This window comes from Carassius auratus, chromosome 12, assembly GCF_003368295.1.
Source record: "Carassius auratus strain Wakin chromosome 12, ASM336829v1, whole genome shotgun sequence".
Lineage (NCBI taxonomy): Eukaryota > Metazoa > Chordata > Actinopteri > Cypriniformes > Cyprinidae > Carassius > Carassius auratus.
Genome location: NC_039254.1, coordinates 8072839 through 8092471, shown reverse-complemented (window position 1 = coordinate 8092471; position 19633 = coordinate 8072839). Strand labels below are relative to the sequence as shown.

The 19633-nt window shown below is 38.0% G+C and overlaps 1 protein-coding gene across 6 annotated transcripts in view; it reads right to left on the bottom strand.

Annotated features, from left to right (window-relative positions):
• The window catches only part of bahcc1b (BAH domain and coiled-coil containing 1b), a 99922-nt gene that overhangs the window by 58170 nt on the left and 22119 nt on the right, over window positions 1–19633 (bottom strand). The gene's annotated exons all lie outside the window — the stretch shown is intronic.

The window sequence follows — 19633 nt, the reverse complement described above, 5'->3', positions numbered from 1 at the left end:
ATTTTGTTTTCTTTTTTTCCTTTGCTTCTCTCTCTCTCTCTCACACCCCTCATTATTTTCCTCCCTCTCTTTCGGACTCTTTCTCAATTTCTTTCATCCTCGGTAGGGAGGATATATTCCAAGGCCTTGAGAGCGCACTCAGCGAGGGCGATTTGGCCGCTCTGTCCAATCCACAAAGAGCGAGAGGTGAGAAATCCATTTAGCATGTACAATACCCTCCACACACACCTGAATCACACCAGGTGCATGCTTTCAAATCGACCGGCTCGGCTAACACTCCTCCATTCAGTCCATTCACAGAGGCGAAGTCAGACTCTTTTCTGGATTATGTTTTGTATCATCATTCACATCGCTGGTGGAGAATTTGACCCACTGTAAGCAGAGATTCTTTGCCAGGTCAGAGCCGTCTCCCGTGGGCAGCGGGTTTCTGTGAGCTGAGTCTGGGGGAAGAAAGCCGCTCTATTTCATGGGTGGAAATTCACAAGGCATCCAGCGAGACTGGAAAACAGGCCCAGTGTGAGACTGATTCCTGTAATAGATGACTAATACATTGCTTATCCTCACGCCACTGTGTGTTTGTGCATGTTGGCGGCGTCTCTTTGGTTTTAGCCCGAGCACGTGCGAGTGTTACAGTCTTCCCTCTGGTTTTCTGAGCATCCTTCCATTCCGCTTTCCCCGGCACAATCCTGACAGCAAGTTGCCACGTTGGCATGGCAGGGAAAAATTACAAATGACATCTTAATTGTGCAAGCGTTAGTGTGCAATGAGATCTAAGGTTTTTCTTCTAAAAAAAAAAGAGATCCCGGAAATCTTACATAGCCCTCCACTAGATTTTCCAAAAATATCTCAAACAGTGCTCAAAAGAGATTTCAGTATAAACATTTCTCATAGTTTTCAATAGCATGTTGTCTGAGGTATCAATGATGTCTTCTGCGCAACCCATCCTATATAAATATAAACACATGCACCATTCAGAATTGAATTCGAATTTGAGGTAGCAAATAGGAATTAAATTAGAATTTAATAAAACTTTTTTTTGAATGCTGAAATTTGAGGAATTAATAGGCATACAGTCAGTTTTATGAACCAGGATGGGAAAAAACATAATTTTCCAATATTCCATACCTGCTGAATTTATTTTAATAATGCTTTAATAAGTTCCTGTCATTCCATTTCAAATTCTAATTAAACTTTTTGTAAGCCGAGGCTAGTTAAAATCAAATTCCATCTCATGAATTGAAAGACCATTTTTCAGTTCTAAATATGCACACATGTAAATACGCAAGAGAAAAAAATGAAATACACATGACATATGTGAGCCCACTGCTGTATCTGAAGAGTTCTGGGATCAGGTGGCTGGGTGGTCTGACTGGGGAGGATAGGACTTTGGGCTGGGCTAGACTGTCAGCTGGGTGGGCTCCCAGCATGCAGCCTCAGGGGCCACTCAAACAGTACACACATACAGAAAACAGTATGTCCAGTGCACAGGACTTAATTCTCCCTAAGGAACAACACGTTTCAACAGCAAGGACACACACTGTCTGAACAGAAAGAAAGAGATGGGTGAGAGGTAATGAAGAAAAGAGAGTAGAGCCGGAGAAAATTAAGCGAAGTAATAGTGTTTTGGTGTTGGCAGATTACAGTTGGAGGACAATACTTATCCATCTATCTTTCACTCCCTTTCACTCCAATTCCCAGATCCTGTCTTTTTCATTATCATTTCAATCTTTCATTTCATCCCTTCTTTCCCAGAAGCCCTTGCCCTTCCCATCAGGCTGATTCTTACGCACAAAGCACATCATCATTGTTTTTAATCAATGTCCATCTTGATTATTTTCAATGTCTTCACCAGTCCTACCAAGATCATACAGTGCACGTGGTGGTCTTAGTGCTCATTAGGCCCACATGGATCCTGCACACATTTTGTTGCATTTTCTACACTGTAGAATTCTGTGGGATGTATTTAAACATGGCAAGAATGCATTAAACTGAGCTGAAAGAACAAAACTCTTACTATTTAGCCAAAAGCATAAATACATTAACCATAATAAACAAATATGTGCTGAAATGGTTAGAAATGACAGGCATTTCAATGCTGTGGAAATTCGAGTTCTGTGGCCGCAGATATCATGTGGGCCAATGTTAGGAAATGAAATAATAGTAACACTTTACAATAAGCTTCTATACGTCAACATTAATAAATGTGATTGCTATAGCAAGAAATAAGACTGAATAATATTTTTACAGCATTTATTAACCTTAGTTAATGTTACTTTCTACATATTTATTAATATAAAGTATACACCATAAAATTTGTATAAATTGACAAATACATGATAACAATAAAAAAAGTATGCAAATTAACATTTTTAAATGTTAGATTTTTAAATGTTAATATATTGCCTGGATGAAATCTCTAAAAATAAGAATGCATTAATATAACATTTTACTAGTTGTCTTCATCTCAAGGTTGTTAAACTGGTAAATGGATATGAATATTTGTCAATATTTACAAATATTAACAAAAAAACTGATAACTTATAAATGGCTGATATGAAAACTGCATATAATTTTGCCTAAATGAACAAAAATAAAAAACTAAATAAAACTTAGATGACAACAAAACTCATTTAAATAGTTAAAAAAACTAAAAAAATACAGGGGATATGAGCATGAATAATTAAATGTCCAATAATCATTAACATAATCTAGTACATAAAATGAGACATGCCAATGAGCAGACAAAAAGTGATGAGTTAAATGAAACAATCATTTTAATCAAAGCAAAGAGCTATAAAGCATATTCCATACTTTTAAGTTTCCCAGGCTTTTTTTCCCTGACCCTGGGCCACATCATCACTCCATAGGCCTTTCTGCAAGACTGCAGCCTCACAGAGGAACCAGAGATCCCACACAGCACTGACAGCTCACTGAGAAGTCATTCCTGCCCTTGACTCACAAGACCTTCTAAAACTTTCCATAAAGCTGCAAAGAGTAAACCAGGTCAAAAGGAATCTAGATGGTAGAGGTTCAACTCTTGACAAGTCATCAGCAGTCAGTATTTACACAAGCAACTCAAAATGCGTGTCATAGACTTCAGGCAGATACAAAATTGCACAGTCACTTTCAAAAAAGCCAGACGATGAAAGTTCATGAAAAATCTGCCGCCGCTGTATCAAGAAATAAACAGCGCATGAGACAACTTCACTTACTGAGAGAGTTTTGCCACACTAATCACCCATTCCCACCATTAGCCCAGTCCTAACATTTACACAACTTTGAAGCATGGGCCAGATCAGTTTTTTTGGAACGACAGCAAACATTCATATGCCCTGCACTGGTATCAAGACCAGAGCTTTCTCAGGGCCGCACTCCCACTCCTGCGAGTGAGAAGATCCAGAGCAGGCCAGCAGACGCAAGACAGAGCTGACCACGACTCGACACCCGCCTGCATCTGCTCAGAGCCCAGCCCTTGGTGGAATCTCCCCGGGGGGTGAGAGAGCGCTCAGATTGAAAGCAGAGCTGAGAAGATAAGCCTGCCAGCTGCACCGGCCAAGGATTCTCCGCCCTTCAGAGCAAGGTCTGGTGATGGCGTGTACTCTGGGGGAGGCGAGGGAAGATTTTTTGGGGCCTTGGAGAAAGAAAGACAGGAAGAGGAGAAAAGGAAGAGTGAGTCAGAGAGGTTAGAAAGAGAGAGGAAGCGAGTGAACGAGGTGCAGATGACCAGGTGCAAGAGCGACCTGAGATTCTGTGTGTAAATGTGCTTTTGTTTAAATGATCTCAGAGGAGGTTTGTATGTTTCCATGAGGGAAACTGTCAACGAAACGAAAAACAAATGTGATCTTCGAAATATCTGAATTGTTTCTCCAAGATCGCAATGAGATCGACGGAAGTCTCAAAAATTAGTTTTTAATTTTTTTTTATTTACTCCAGTTGTTACATTTTACACCCTACCACAAATTGGTGTACTTTTATATTATATATTTTTTTATTTAAAAAAATATATATAAAAATGAATAAAATTTAGTTAAGAAAAAAATGGAAATGGAACAGACTTTTGCTTAATTATGTGCTCCTCTGATTGTTGTTTTGGGAAAGAGTTTCAGATAAGGTCTCTGTGTCACAAACTTATATTGTTAACATATGTATTGACATAACATATGTCAACTACAGTCTCATTGGTTCAAACCTCTTCTAAGAAGGTTCCTGAACCATGAAAGAGCAACCTCCGAGAAATAATTTCCTCTGCTTATGTTTGCGTGTGAGAGCAGGTGCTTTCAGAAACCACACGGGTTAAACACATGCAGATGAAAAGGTTCATATACAGAGATCAGACAGTCGTCTTATCTTCCTCTCCTCATCATTGCTCTACTGAGGCCTAAAGATTACCCCCTTATTCCTTACAGTGAACCTGCCCAGGGGCCTCTTTCATGTTTTTCCAGCCTCTGGACTCTACCAGTCAGGGGGCGAAATGGAGAGTCGGAGGCTGGTAAAGCACTACCAGAGACACATCTGAATCTGACTTGCACTAAAGTTGAATTACGCCTTCCATCACACAGCCGCATTCATCCGTAACGTTCAGATGTCTGCTGGACATCTGGTGAAATAAAGCAGCAAGCCTTCCCAGCTGGGGAGTAAAATTAGGGAGCACTTCCTGCAATCTGTACATTCGCAGCAAAGGTCATCTTCACAGGGGAGCGCGCACACAGAGGCGTCATTTGACCTTGTGACGTTACTCTCAGAGATATCAGCCAATACCTGCTCAGAGGTTGCTCTTCTACAGCTCAGCTGGAGACTTAGTAGAGCTCTCAGTTATATTTAAAGGGACAGTCCACCCTCAAATGTACATTCTGCCATCATTTACTCACCCTCTTGTCATTCCATTGATATTCATTTCATTCTTTTCAAACCTGTATGAATTTCTTTCTTCAGCAGAACACAAAAAAGCATGTTGGTAACCATGTTCTTTCAATTCTTATTGACTTCCAGTTTTTGGTTCATACTATAATATTTGCTATATATATAATATTTGCTTTTATGATCCAAAGGAGGAGGAAAATCATACTTTTTGTCCTCAGAAGTCTAAAAAAGATGATGAATGTGATGTTTTTGACATGTCTTCTGAAATGGAGACAAATTGCCAGGATTATTCTCTCAGCCTAAAAATGTGAAAAGCAAAAAAAAAAAAAAAAAAAAAAAAAAAAAAAAAAAAAGGTCTCCTTTTGCATTTTGTTTAATCAGAGTATAGGAGAATGAAAAAAATATTTATATTTTTAAATGAGAATTGTTTTCTAGTAAAAATAAATAATAAAATATTAAATATTAAAAACAAAATATATTTACTTAATTATATTTTCCTAAATAACAATTTAAAATTTACTATAAATACTGTACAACATAAACATGTCATAGTTTGTTTATAATAATAAAAGTAAATTACATCTATTTCAATTTTATAACATCAAACTTATTTCTAACATGTTTGTAGTGAAAACAACTGAAAATCTGACTTTGAGAAAATACAATTGTATTGAAAAGTCTAAACTCTCTGGTCCTCAAGGAAACTTAATCAAAGGATTTTTAGAGGTTTTAATTCTTTTCTGCAAATAAGGAGGGCTTTTTATTTATGTATGTTATGTTGTTCTTTCAATTTTGACTGAATTCCATTATATATTTTTGTCCATACAAAAAGTCCACAGAACCAAAACTCTCTTTTTTTTCTTTTTTTCTTTTTTTACCAAAAGAGTAAAGAGAAAGAAAATCATACTTTTTTTTACTCTCCTAAAAGCCTAAAAAGGTGTGGCCAGGTCAAAAAATTTAATTTATGTTTGACACCCTTTTGTCAGGAAAAAGAAAACAAAAAGTAAAAACCCCAGTATTTCCTCTATTTAATTATAACTGCTATTTAAGAACAATGTGGCAACAATTGAGATATTAAAGAACTTCCTTTAGCCCACACTATTTTCAATGATTAAAACCAATGAATGTACTTTCACAGACTACACACACACACAAACACACACTCACAGTGAGTTCAGTCATGATGGGAAGTAATACTCTGCATATTCGATCCCTGGCCGATCTGGGATCAATAACTGCCAGTGTTATATTGTCACAAATGCCAATTAACAGGGTCCTTATGCTGACTTGTTGATCTGGCACACTTTCTCATTCTCGCTTTTTCTCTCCGTCTCTTCCATTTGGTCTCATTCTCTCTTTTTTCTCATAAACACAGCATGTGCACGCACACTACCTGTGTTGAATTACTGCATGCTTCCAGGCTTGTGAGCTAAATAAATCTGTTGAAATAAAGTGGGAGGACCTGAGCCGGTTGCCGTAATGGAGAGAAATTGCTGCCATATTTCAGCAGAAGAAAATCTCAGAATCTCCTTTACAACATATAAAAAGTCAGTTGAGAACACAATAAAATGGTATAAGGCATTCCTTTTGTATCTGACCACAGCTGTGCGCTTTTGTGCCAAGAGACAGTAAGAATTGTCGCAGTGCATCCTGGGATTGCCTTCTCTTTAAAGGCTAGATGGAATTCGGCCAAAACGAGGCAGCATAAATAAGTTTGGACCTTTTTGTAAAGCATTCGCTCTGGGAACGCACCTATGATTGCTTAAAATGCGGCCTATGTAGGCAGCTCACTATGTGTGTGTGTTGCAGGCTGACAGGAGTGCACAGGGCCTCTGTGCGGTGCGCTGAGATCAGCACCTTCCCAAGAGTTCAACCTTTTAACAGGTTGAGCTCTGCAACCACCCAGAGACTTGGCAGCATGTTGCGTACCGACAGAGTGTGTGTATGCATGTGTGTGTGTGTGTGTGTGTGTGAGAGTGTGTTGAGAAGCAGAGCGCAGTCCTTGCTTTGAGATGTTTTGACATAAAGCAACAACACAAGTGACAGGGGTACTTACTCAGACAGGAAGCCTGATCTCATATGCTTACACACATACGCAAACATGCATGTTAAGCACACACACATGCACATGCAAAAGGCTTATTAACGCAGGACTGAATTTTTATTAACATCAGCGAATCCCTCTGTTAAAAGCAATTACGAAAGAAACCATTAATTTTTACTTTTCGTTTCATGGACGTGCACAAAAAGTGTTAAAAAGAATTATGTGACATTAAAACTTTGTGCCCACAATGGGTTTTATTAATTTATAATTACATACACAATGAAAAGGTTCAATAAATATTTCTGCCAGATTCACTACAGGTGCATACCCACATAAATTTGTTCTTTCTCTAAATCTAATGTCGATAAATCTGGGTTATTCTAAATGAAGGAGCATGTTATTAACACGAAACACACTAAAATAATCTGCATATAAGGGCTTTGATAAGACAGTCACCCAAATGTATCCTTACACTCTTTAAAAGGTGCACTCAAACACAAACTTTTTTCAATTCAATTTTAGCTTCTCTGATATAAGATCTTGAGAAGCAGAACTTATATATATATAAACACACCCATTCATCAAAATAGTTAATAAAAAAATATATATTTTTAATTCCAAAATAAAAAAAATCCAAAATAAAATAATATAAATCAAAGATTAAGATTCTTCTGAAGTATCATGTGACATCTGGAGCAATGCCGGATTAAAATTGTATATTACCATTACAGTATTTTAAACAGTACTAATATTTTGCAATATAATTATTTCACTATATTTGTGCAGGATTCGTGAGCATAAGACTTCTTTCCATTTTAATAATTGAACAATTTAGTGACTCCAAACTTTTAGAGTATTAAAAGAAAACAAAGTGGATGAAAACAGTATATTTATTTTATTTGACATACATCTATACATAAAGGAAGAAAAAAATCTACGAAGCAGATCAAATGAAAAGCTATTGATGAATCATGATATCTATTTTCTCACACTGGTTTACACAGGACACCCATAGCCAAGACAACATCAAAGGCCACATGCGGTGCTTTTACAGCCAGCACAGTGCGATAAAAGAGCTGGTCCTGGTCCAGTGTGGTTCTGATCTGTGTAATGTTTGTTATGTGAAGCTATTTGAAGGGATGAGCTGTGGTATCAGTGTGGTGCAGGTTCAGAGCATGTGGATCTGGCTGGGTTGGCTTTGGCCTTCAGCCCTGACCGCTCAGCTAGATCATTAACTTGTTTTAAATCTGCATGCGACTGCGCAGGATGTAGTAGCATGCTGTACGCACTATACGGACAAGTTAAACGGAGTATTTCCTCATTAGAGTTGTGTACAGCAACACACACACATACAGAGACTTACACACGCACTCATGCACACAAAGGACTCCTGTGTTAGGAATGTTTATTCAGGGCTGACCGTGTGCTGCTCTCTCTGATAAGGGAGCAGTTAAGTCAACAGTGGACAGCGGGTCTGCCGGTGAGCATGTTAGCCGCTGTTTGTTCAACAATCTGTTTACAGTAAACACTTTGACCGCAAGTCTGACCCCTTTCACACCTTCCTACCTACAGTGCCCTCTAGGAGTGTCGCCCCCTACTGATAGCAGCCTAGTTTTGCAAGTCAAAATGAGGAAAAATATGAGGAAATCGCATAAATTACACACTACCAGTGAAAAGTTTGGACTCGCTCAACAATGATAGTAAAAAAATATATATATATATGTAATTAACTATTTCAATTGAACTATATGTTAAATTAACTAGGGACACATACAATTAAGAATGACCAACAGGTCAGTCTCAACCATCTTCTTCATCCTCTCACTACTGTGAATTTTTAGTAAAAGAATAGAAATGGAGAATAAATGAAAGATAGAAAAGGATAAACCTTTGCAAATGGACAGATTTCCATGGCACAGTTCAAGAAAAGCAGACTCTCGGTCATGAAGAATAGAGGCTCCTTAGAATTTGAATGTGACCACCACTTGGAAAACGCACAACAACCAAACTGAAACCGTGTTGGTCCAGAACTAGCGCTCATAAAAATCAACGACTGCCCAAATCAGCATGAATTAAGTATCCAATCAGTCATTTGCACCACCATGAGCCACCATAAACCCAGCAAGCAGCAGGCTCCCATGCTCAAATTAAACACAGAATTACATCACTAAATTTACAACAGACACCAGCATATCATGATGTTCATGTTCCACGTCTTTTAATGTGTTTATAAAAAGGAAAATGTTTTACCTTAGCGATAATAGAAGCCAATACAATAACACTGGTTCAACTGCGAGTTTGATGTGAGAGCAACATTCATGGCATGTTTCATTGGCCAAGTCCCACCCATAAGGCTGTTTGACTGACATGTCAAACAACCAATCACGGTTCGTTTTGTTCATAGTCACGTTTCGAGGAGTGGAAATGTCACCACAATAACAGACCGGTGTGTAAAACGCTCGAACATATTTAAAAGATTCTATGCTGCGAATTTTAAATATTTCACATACTTTTGAACAGTCAGCGTTTAATTGATCCTGATAAGCGCTCATCATCACAGTTGTAAACACGGCGGCTTTCGTCTTTCATGAGGGGGGTTTGATGCCCCAGTATCTTTGTTTCCAGGCGGAAAGTTAAAGAATGTGACACACACGTCTTGTGGAAATCCTGTAGGATTCAACCAATCCGATGACGACTTCGACACTCCTGAAGTGTTTCCACTTTTGTGTCCCATATGCATCAGACATTTATCCAACGGTCCGGGAGCGTGACGTCTGAGACTAAGACTACCAGACGAATGACTTGTATGATTCGGTTAATTCAGTAAAGCGAAAACATAAGGCACAAACAATGAGGTCCAATTCCCCAGTGAACTTGAGCTGGTTCGTTTTAGTGAATCAAAAACATAGTGTTTAGGCCTATTTACTGTATTTTGTAGTGCAGATGACTGGATGTTTATATGAAAAGGTGTTACAGACACGCACTGGACCAATGGCAATTCCATGATTAAAGCAGTATTTATTTTTGCAATGCTTTTTGGTGTTACTAGTAATGCAAAAATTATACGCTTCACCTTTAACACTACATCTTTTACAGTTCTTTGTTTCTTTTACTCTCCTTAAGAGTTTCCACATTCCCACTCTCTCTTTGGAGATTTGTATAGGTTCAGCAGCTGTCAGTCAAACCCTTCTGGCACCAGACTGGAGGTTTCTGAGAGTTCACTCCAGGTATCCGCCCCTATACTCTCACACACTGCCACAGAAATCACACAGCAGTCCTTCAAGCGCTCATCCGTCTGCCTGTCAAGAGACTGAAAGACACCCCAGACTACAGAGCTCAGAATCCCCCAGAGAAGAGAATGACAGAAAAGACAAAGAGAGAGAGATGAGTGTAGAGGAAGGGAGGAGCAGAGGGTGGATGAGTGTGCCTGGGATACTGGGGGACGCTCTCACATCATCAAGGGCAGAAGTGCATGCTGCATCCCTCACACACTGAAAGGTGGCTGAGTGTCTAGACACACACACACACACACACACAAGCATTTACACAGAAATGCAAAGTTATGCATTTACAAAGACATCAGCATGCAGGAAAATGGGCACGAAATGAAACAACTGAGCAATTGCACGTCAATAAATTCTATTGCCATGATGATTTACATAATGACTTGTTTAAAATTTATAATGAAATGTCAAAGATATTTACACACAAACTAAAAATGGTTATTCGTGATTGTAAATGAAACCAAAAATATTAGAGTTCATTTGACAAGAAAATACTATTTCAGTTGTCTATTTCAAAATTTCATGTTTGATTCAGTGTTACCTGCCATTTGTTTGTAATTGTTTGTGTAATGTACTAGCAATTTCAGATTTTTATTTATTTATATAAATACAAACACATGCATGTATAGAAAAATATGTAATACACACACACACACACACACACACAGTCAAAGAGATATGTTATAGCTCTATGACACTATATATAATACATATCTATATATACTACATACTATATATAGTCATAGTACAAACAACATTTATAAACAATGGCTATGTCAAATTGCACCTTCAAAAAACTGCAAGTATTTAAGAGTAATCACCACAGACATCATTTTAAGAATTACACTGCTATTTAAAGGTGGTTGTTGCAGCACTAGCACTAACACGTTGTCAGAAACAGCAGTTATGCATTTTAACTTTAATCACAGATGCTGGATTCGTAGGTGAGCCGCACGCCTCCTTCCTGGTATAATCCAGCAGCCTAATTACACTGACTCGTCTGAACATGCCACGAGAATCAACTATCAGTATTTATACCAGCACAAACAGACACTGGCATCTGTCTCTGTGCTGGCTGGCAAAGACGACCAACGAAAGCACGACTCACATTTGAAGGGAGTCACACAAGCAGAATGTGGACCCCAAGGAGACGTACCTACAACTCATTAGTTTCTTGTACCGAGACTGCGGGAATGAGAGGAACTGTGGGAGAAACCATGTTCAGCATGCGTAGCTTTCTGTGTGTGTGTGTGTGTGTGTGTGTGTGTGTGTTATGATAAGACTCTGATGGTGCTGGAGGCGACCAGGGGTCAGACACCTCATTAAGCCAAGAGGAGGAGGAGGAGGAGGAGAGAAGAAAAGCAAACACTTCATTCACTCATACTCTCACACAAATATGCACACACACACACACATGCACAGAAACCAAACAAAACAGGAGTGGCTGGATGGGCCCTGATCATTAATGAGTAATCACAGAGACAAATGACTTTTTCCGCTGCTCTAGGTATGTGTCCACTTACGCACACACTGCTTGTGCATGAAGCATGCAAAGACCTGCAGATGCATTACTCAAGCTATTCTCTTCTGAACTACTTTAGTCACATTCGCTAATTCCTTCAGGTTGTTCTTTTTGGTCTTCTTACTCCCCTTTTTTTATTTTTTTTTTTATTTTTCCCATAATGATATTTCTGTGCCCTGCCATTGTGTAAGTGTGTGTATGTACAAACCATGTGTATATATGTGGTTTTGCTTCTGTTGTCTTTCTTGTTCTTTTTTGTTAATCTGCTTAAGTTCTTTTTGGGATGTTTGGTTTATGGTCTTCTGTGTGTGTGTGTGTGTGTGTGTGTGTGTGTGTGTGGGTTGACTTAGCAATACTTTGGAGACTTATTTGTCCACACAAGTTAACAAAATATGACAAAACCTCCTTTTGGGAATGTCTGGGGATGTTCTTGAAAGTCAAACTGATTTTTGAAAATGTTTGTGGAAGTTTACTTTACTATATTTGGAGAGGAACGACAAAACCTCATTTTGGAAAAAATGCATGGATAAATAAAGAAAGAACAACCCTTTTCTAAATTAGATTTTTTTTTAAATAACTTTATTTTGTTATTTTTAACCAGAGTTTTAAACATATAAATAATACATTTTGCTAAACATGCAAAACTGTGTTTTAATGCTTTATTAACAACAAATGTATGATGTCACAAGTAATGCAAAAAGTTTTAGATATAATTTAAATAACTTAGCTATTTAAATTTATATAACAAGAAATAAATGTAGATGTTATAGGATAGCAATTACCAGTCAAAAGTTTGAAGTTGGTAAGATTTCCTAATGTTTTGAATGAAGTATCTTATGTCCACCAAGACTACATTTATTTGATTTAAAATGCTGTAAAAACAGTAATATTTTAAAATATTGTTACAATTTAAAATAACTGTTTTACATTGTAATATACATTAAAATGTAATTTATTCCTGTGATGAAACTGTAATTTATTCCTGATCACAAATCATTGAAAAATGCAGATTTGGTGCTCAAACATTTACTATTATTATTAACAGTGTTAAAATAGTTTATATTTTTGTGGAAACTGCGATAATTTTTTTCTCAAGATTCTTATATAGAAAGTTTAAAGAGGAGAACTGTTCAAAATAAAATTATTTTGTAACATTATAAATATTTTTCTTTCTGTCACCTTGATCAATTTAATATATATCCTTGATGAATAAACACATTATATATATATATATATATATATATATATATATATATATATATATATATATATATATATATATATATATATATATATATATTAGGGGTGTAACGGTTCACAAAATTCACGGTTCGGTTCGATACGATACACTGATGTCACGGTTCGGTTCGGTTCGGTTCGATACGTTTTAGATACAGCAAAATGTAAAAACATCTCAACTTTTCAGAATGCCGCAAGCGCACCGCGGGTCATGTGACAAGAACCAACCAATCAGCTTCATCCTTTCCCGTAACAAGGTTGAGAGCTCAGCCAAGATGAAGGAACAGCTGATCATAGTTGTATATGGATTGCAATTTTGAAATAAATTTAGTAGCAGAGCTACTGCAAGCGATTTTTAGAGCAGGAAATCCATTTATCCTTCGCTGAAATTTCCGCGTCTCATGGAGAGAGCACGTCATTGTTGCTTAGCAAAGACAGACGCCTCATGAGCGAGCCCGAGCGCTTCTGCCCGAGCGCTCTCTTGCCATCACCATTATAGCTTAAAGGGAATCCAAAGTGCACCCAAACACCAGACCTGTTGGTTATTGGAGGATCTTCTAATTTCTAGTCTGTTAAACGCATTGGCTATTTTGCAACGAGCCTTCAGCGCGTACTGAGTGAGCGAGCGCCTGTTGAGTAGCCTAACATAAACATATAAGATGGTGTTTTTTTCTTCTTCGGGAGTGTCAGGGGCGTTGCCTGTTACGTTGTTTGGGTTATTGGGCTACCTTGTTGAACGCATATCATTATATTTCTATCTCTCTCTTTTTTTTTTTTTTTCAAATATAATTAATTACTCCAACGAACCGTTCGGTATACATAATGCGTACCGCGTACCGAACCGAAAGCGTCGTACCGAACGGTTCAATACGAATACGCGTATCGTTACACCCCTAATATATATATATTTAAATGGTTGCAAATATCAGAACAAACAAGCGTATAATGTGGAAACAAAACACCCAACAAAGATTTAAAAAAAAATTACAAATAAAAAAAATGAAATATTGCGTGCAAAAAAACTACATGTAAAAGTGCAGAAATGTTTCTGTGAGTGCTAGGTTTAGGGATAGGAGCAGGTAAAATAAGCTCAGTGTAAAAACAGAGGTCAAAGGAAAGTCCCCACCTTGATTTTTGTGTGTGTGTGTGTGCATGCATGTGTGTGCATAAACGTTATCAGCACAATATCACTACACTTTAAAAGCTGAACAGAGATATTAAATTGCCCTTTTTCCAACCACAAGCACAACTAAACAATGGATGCTTTTGCAGCTTTGCAAACAATGACACTCTATTGTAAGAGTAAACGAGGAGGAGTGAGGGAGAAAGCAGATACAGAGGAGCACAGGGGGTGAAGTAGCTTCCTGCTCTCTGACGCCCATGGGTAACTGCTCATTACATCCGATATGCACACACAAATGTTCTTCTGTCCAACGTGAGATTAACCTGCACATGCGCAAGACATTAAAACCCTCCTTACTTTCTCTTCCACACACACACACACACACTCAAAAAGCCCTTGCTAAGCTAAAGCCACACAGCTGGTTTCCTGTTGAAAAGTGGAAATAGCAGCACTTGTTGTAGAGGGGTCTAGTCTGGTCAGGTCTGGCGGTGTCTTGCACCCACACTGGAACACACGAGCTTCTATATTTGGCATCTGCAAGAGAGCGTGAAGCACGCCCGAAACCCCAAAGCTGAGGTACGGCAAAACCCTTGCCCTCCCATGTTCAAAATAAGTGATGGGAGGGAGAAAAGGCTGCAGTTTCCTTTGGGGGGGTTTAACAGAAGTGTAACCAAAAACCACATCTGCTTGGCTTGAACACACATGCAGACTCAAATCAAATGTAAAGGGCCGCTTCTAGAGGGAATTGTTCAGTACGGCTTGGGCTAAAAAGAGATATAGAGAGAGACAATGACAGAGGGGACGTGTTCACGCCACAAACCAAAAAGCCCAAATTCCGATTTTCTGCATAAGTTCACTTTTTCATGTGGTTATTTACATGACTTTTTAAATGTGACCGTTTGAACAGGTGACACTCTTAAGTCTGCATGTGTAAAACACTCTAACCTGATACACTACCATTTAAAATGTTTTTGAAAAGTTTATGCTTAAGTTTTTTTTTTTTTTTTTTTAATGCATATGAAATGTAACTGTAACGTGTATTTTATATATTTTCAAATCAAATGTACTTGTCGTGGTGGTAAGGCTGAATTTTCAGCAGGCATTAGTCCAATCTTTATTTTAATCATTCTAATAGGCTGATTTGGTTCTCAAGGAATCTTACTTTCTTTCATCTGTTTTATAGCTTTTTTATTTTTTTATAGAAAGTTCAAAAGAACACAATTTATTTGAAATCTTTTGTAACATTATAAATGCCATTTCTAATTAAATGAATGATGCCTTGTTGAATAAAACTATTAATTTCATTAAAATAAGCTTACTAGTATACGTTCAAGAGAAAAAAAGAATAATTCGGGCTACAATACCACCCCCCCCCCCCCACCACACACACACACACTCACACTTTCCACAGTCTAAAACAAGTCATAAAATGATAGAAACATTTTTCTTGATACATTTGTAAGCTAAAAAGTATCATCATTTAAAATGGTTGGTTTCAAAGTTTGCTATCCTATACAAATATAAATCTACTTTAAATGGTTAGGAAATAAAATGCACAAAAAAAAAAATTTGAAAGTAAACGTGAATAACTGGAAAGGTCATGGAAAGTGTAGCAATGATTGTGGTTTTTGCTGTTCAGACAGTGTGTCAGATCTGTGTCACATGTGAGTTGGAAAAATCAGATTTAAGGCACATTTAACTACAACGTGAAGCAAAAGAGAGAGAGAGAGAAAAAGAGAGAGAGAACATTCAGCGGTCTGTAGTGTTATCCACCCCTAACCATCCTGTGAGTGTGTGTGTGTAGCGGATAGTAAGGGTCACAGTAAATTGGAGTGCAGTCAGTGAAAAGGTGAGAGTTCCCACGTTAGGCCACCGCTTCCTCTGACAACCCAACACCGTCCTCCTAATCAGACTCTTTCAGGACACACACACACACACACACACACGCAGGTCAACATGTCACAAAGTTCTCACTGTCCAAAAGCCATTTCTCACTCCAGCCTCCTCTCTTTCACAATTTCTTTTTTCCTTTAATTGTTTAACCAAATTTTTGAAAATAGTATGAAATGCCATTAAATGTAAATAGAAAAATTAATAAATCACAAGTAATGAAGATGACACTGGGCTTTCATTGTTCATCAAATAATCAATGGGAATTTAGACTTTTTAAATTAACATTTTCTAATGAAAGTTAAATAAATGTAACAATGTTATACCAATGCAATTAATAACTGTAAATCAATAAATAAAAGTTAAAGTTAATGAACACAATATGTCCGCATTTGACCAACAGAGGATCTAAAAGTCACAGTGTGCCCTTTTGATTCAATACAAAACCAATTTATTATACATTCTTATTTGTGATTCATTTATTATTATTCGTGATTTATTACAATTTCAGATTTGCCAGATACACAGAAAAGCAACCCAAACTGCTCCATTTTTCAGCATGTGTGTCACAATGTTCCCTCTCTTTCCTCCTTCATTCGCTTCTGTTCATTCCCCTCCCTGGCGTCCACCTCCATCTATCTGCCTTCTAAATCAATGTGTCTAATAAAGCCATCAGCTGTGCTGAAATATTGGGCAAACATGCACTCAATCAATGCATGCAAATGCCAGCCATCCATTCGGGGCCCATCTGAATATTGACGGCGCTGCATGGGCGCATCGTTCCGGGGGTTTGTGTACGTGTGTTCTCGACAAATAAAAGCCAAAGGAAGGACACATGAAGGCTTGAGAGAAGAGGGAAACCCAAGACAAATGTGTTTCATTTTCTTCTCTCAAGGCTCCAAAATGGAGGGAAAGCAAATGGCAGAAAAACAGACTTCCTCTCGATCCAACCTGGAGGCCACAAATATGCCCCTGTTTGAACTACTGTAGAAGCAACGTTCACCGTATAAAAAAAGTGTGACTGATCCCAGATCTGAGGTTAAACGCCTCTGAAAATGAGAAGATTGGAGCGCTATTGTAGAGCTGTAACCTTGAGAAAACACAATGCTGCAATGATGAGACTGAGTGTGTTCCACTAAGCGCTAAAGATGCGATTTCTCCCAAGAAGAAAAGTAGGATTCATTAGGAGCTAGGGTGAGCTCAGACGTGCAAGATCTGCAGGAGTACCTGAATGAGCCACCTGCAGACAGTCCTTCCAGTCCTGGACAATCACACACACAGAAAATAACATAAAAGAGTAAACACGGACGATTTACTGACCTCAACATAACCCTTGCATTTCCCTGTTGAATGATAGAGGCTGTAGTAAAGCCTGGCCAGTGTGAGAACTCTCTTTTGAGACTAGCATAGCATTGAGCTCTGTCTCTCTCTAACCCCACATCTACACTTGAATTGACCGTGAAAACCCAACCATTAAATATCTAAGAAATAACAAACTATACACAAACATGTCAAAATGGGAGCTCATTTTAAATTTGCGGTTGGTAATGCGGTCCTAATTCACCAGGCAGCAATTTGCGTCAACAGTGCACGCCGTGACTTTGGACAATTTTTCTTGTGGTTTTTGAGACACATTTTGCCAAAAGACAGTTCGCAGTGAACAACAGACATCCATCAGATGAATGTGCACATGAACAAACATCTGAAACAAATAGAACAAATGGAATTTGACTGCAAAACTAAACTTTTTTTGTTGTTGTTTATTTTGTTAAAAAAAAAATATAAAAGATTATATCAAGAGTTTTTTTTTTTTCATTTTTTATCCAAAAAATCTGAAATTAAAAACATGCTTAACATAGAAGTTGGACATTGAAATCGTTGTATATTTAATTTAATATTTATTGTACACTACTGTTCGAAATATTGCTCCCATTAAGACTGCAATGTTTTAAAAAGAAATATCTTATGCTAACTGAGGCTGCATCAAATTACATTTAAAATAATAATTATATTTTTTAATATATTTGATGAATTTACAGCAGACATTGCTCTAGTCTTCAGTGTCACATGATCCATCAAAAATAAGTAAGATTTCTTATCATTGTCAAAGCTGAAAGTGTTGGTGCTACTTAATATTTGTGGTCACTATGATTATTTCTCTCCAGGATTCTTTAAGGAACAGAAAGTTCAATAGAATGGCATCTATTTTAAACAGTAATCATTCATTCAATCAGTTTGATGCATCCTTGTTCCTTTCTTTAAAAAGAAATATTTAGCAGACCCCAGACTTTTGAATGCTAGCATATTTTTCAATAAATGAATAGATAGCACAAAAAATTGTGCCACCTCATTGACCCAGTAATCAATTTCCAATTTGATTTTAAAAGAATATTAAATGTCTGTTCTTCATTTGAGGTGAAATGAAAAAAATGTAGTTTTGCTCACTTGCTCTAACAAACAGCTGCCATGTTGGAAATCATCTGCACAAGTGAGGTGAGTTGGGGCTCTGAAGTGCATGACCAATACTCTTACCAATACTCCACAAAGAGGATAAAGAGTTATTGAAAGAGTATTAAAGTGCGACAACTCAAGGAGAAATGTACTGAAAATAAAGGCACAGAGAGATGGAGGGGAAAAGTGAAAGGCATGAGCAGGAATAATGTTAGTAATATTCCGAGGAGAGTGAATGTGTGACTATGAAGGAGATTGAATCACTTTTGCAGATTATAGGTTAAGGATCAAGGCTGCAATACAAAGGTGTGTTTGTCTGCACATGCATTAGTGCTTATATGAAACAGAAAGTGCACTGAAGGTGCTCCAAGCAATATTTGCAATACGACGCACAAAATGCGATTACCTTTCAGACTTCGGTGAAATAGGTGTCCAAAGAAGTCATACCTGTCTCTGTGACAGCCCTAGGCTGAAAGAACTTTTGTAGCCAATCAGAATCATTTCTGACTGTAAATCATTTAGCACGTTTTGGTTTTGGAAAGAGGGTGTGAGAAACGAAGTTAACAACAAGGTGGATATTAGCAAAACAGCACTTTTAAACTGAGGACAGTTGGAAGTGAGAAAGAAAGAGAGCGAAAGAGAACAAGAAGTGATTGAAAGAGAAAAGAGAAATACAACTTGCAGAGTCAACGGAGAGCTGAATCAGAGCCAAAGGGAAGTGTGTCTCAGCCAAAGTGTAATCATAGGCCGCTCTTTCGGCTATTAGGAGAATTAAAGACTGATTGAATGGTTTTACAGTGGAAACATAACATCGAGCCGCCTCACCGTGTTTGTCTACTCACTGCAACAGCTGGCCAAAACACTCTTCTGCCCCACCGAGACGAGCCAAGTTATGAAAAGAGTTTAAACCATTAAAAAGATCTGAATCACTAACTTTCATACAAACCGGCGCTCGTTCTATCCTTAGACATCCGTCAAAGAGCTAGAGGAGCAGCGCTCCTGGCACCCGAGATGTGGAATCACTATAGCCTCGATTCACGCCTCACATCTTCCCCTCTTTCATCAGGCTGGACTGGCTCCATGTCCTGAGCGTATTTGTGTGTGTGTGTGAGGGGGAGATGATAGGGGAGGACTGTGGGACTTTGACTGCCTCTGTGTTGTGTCCACAGCTGTGTGTAAGGCTCCTGACCTCCAAACAAAGCCCAGCACAGAGGAGCCAC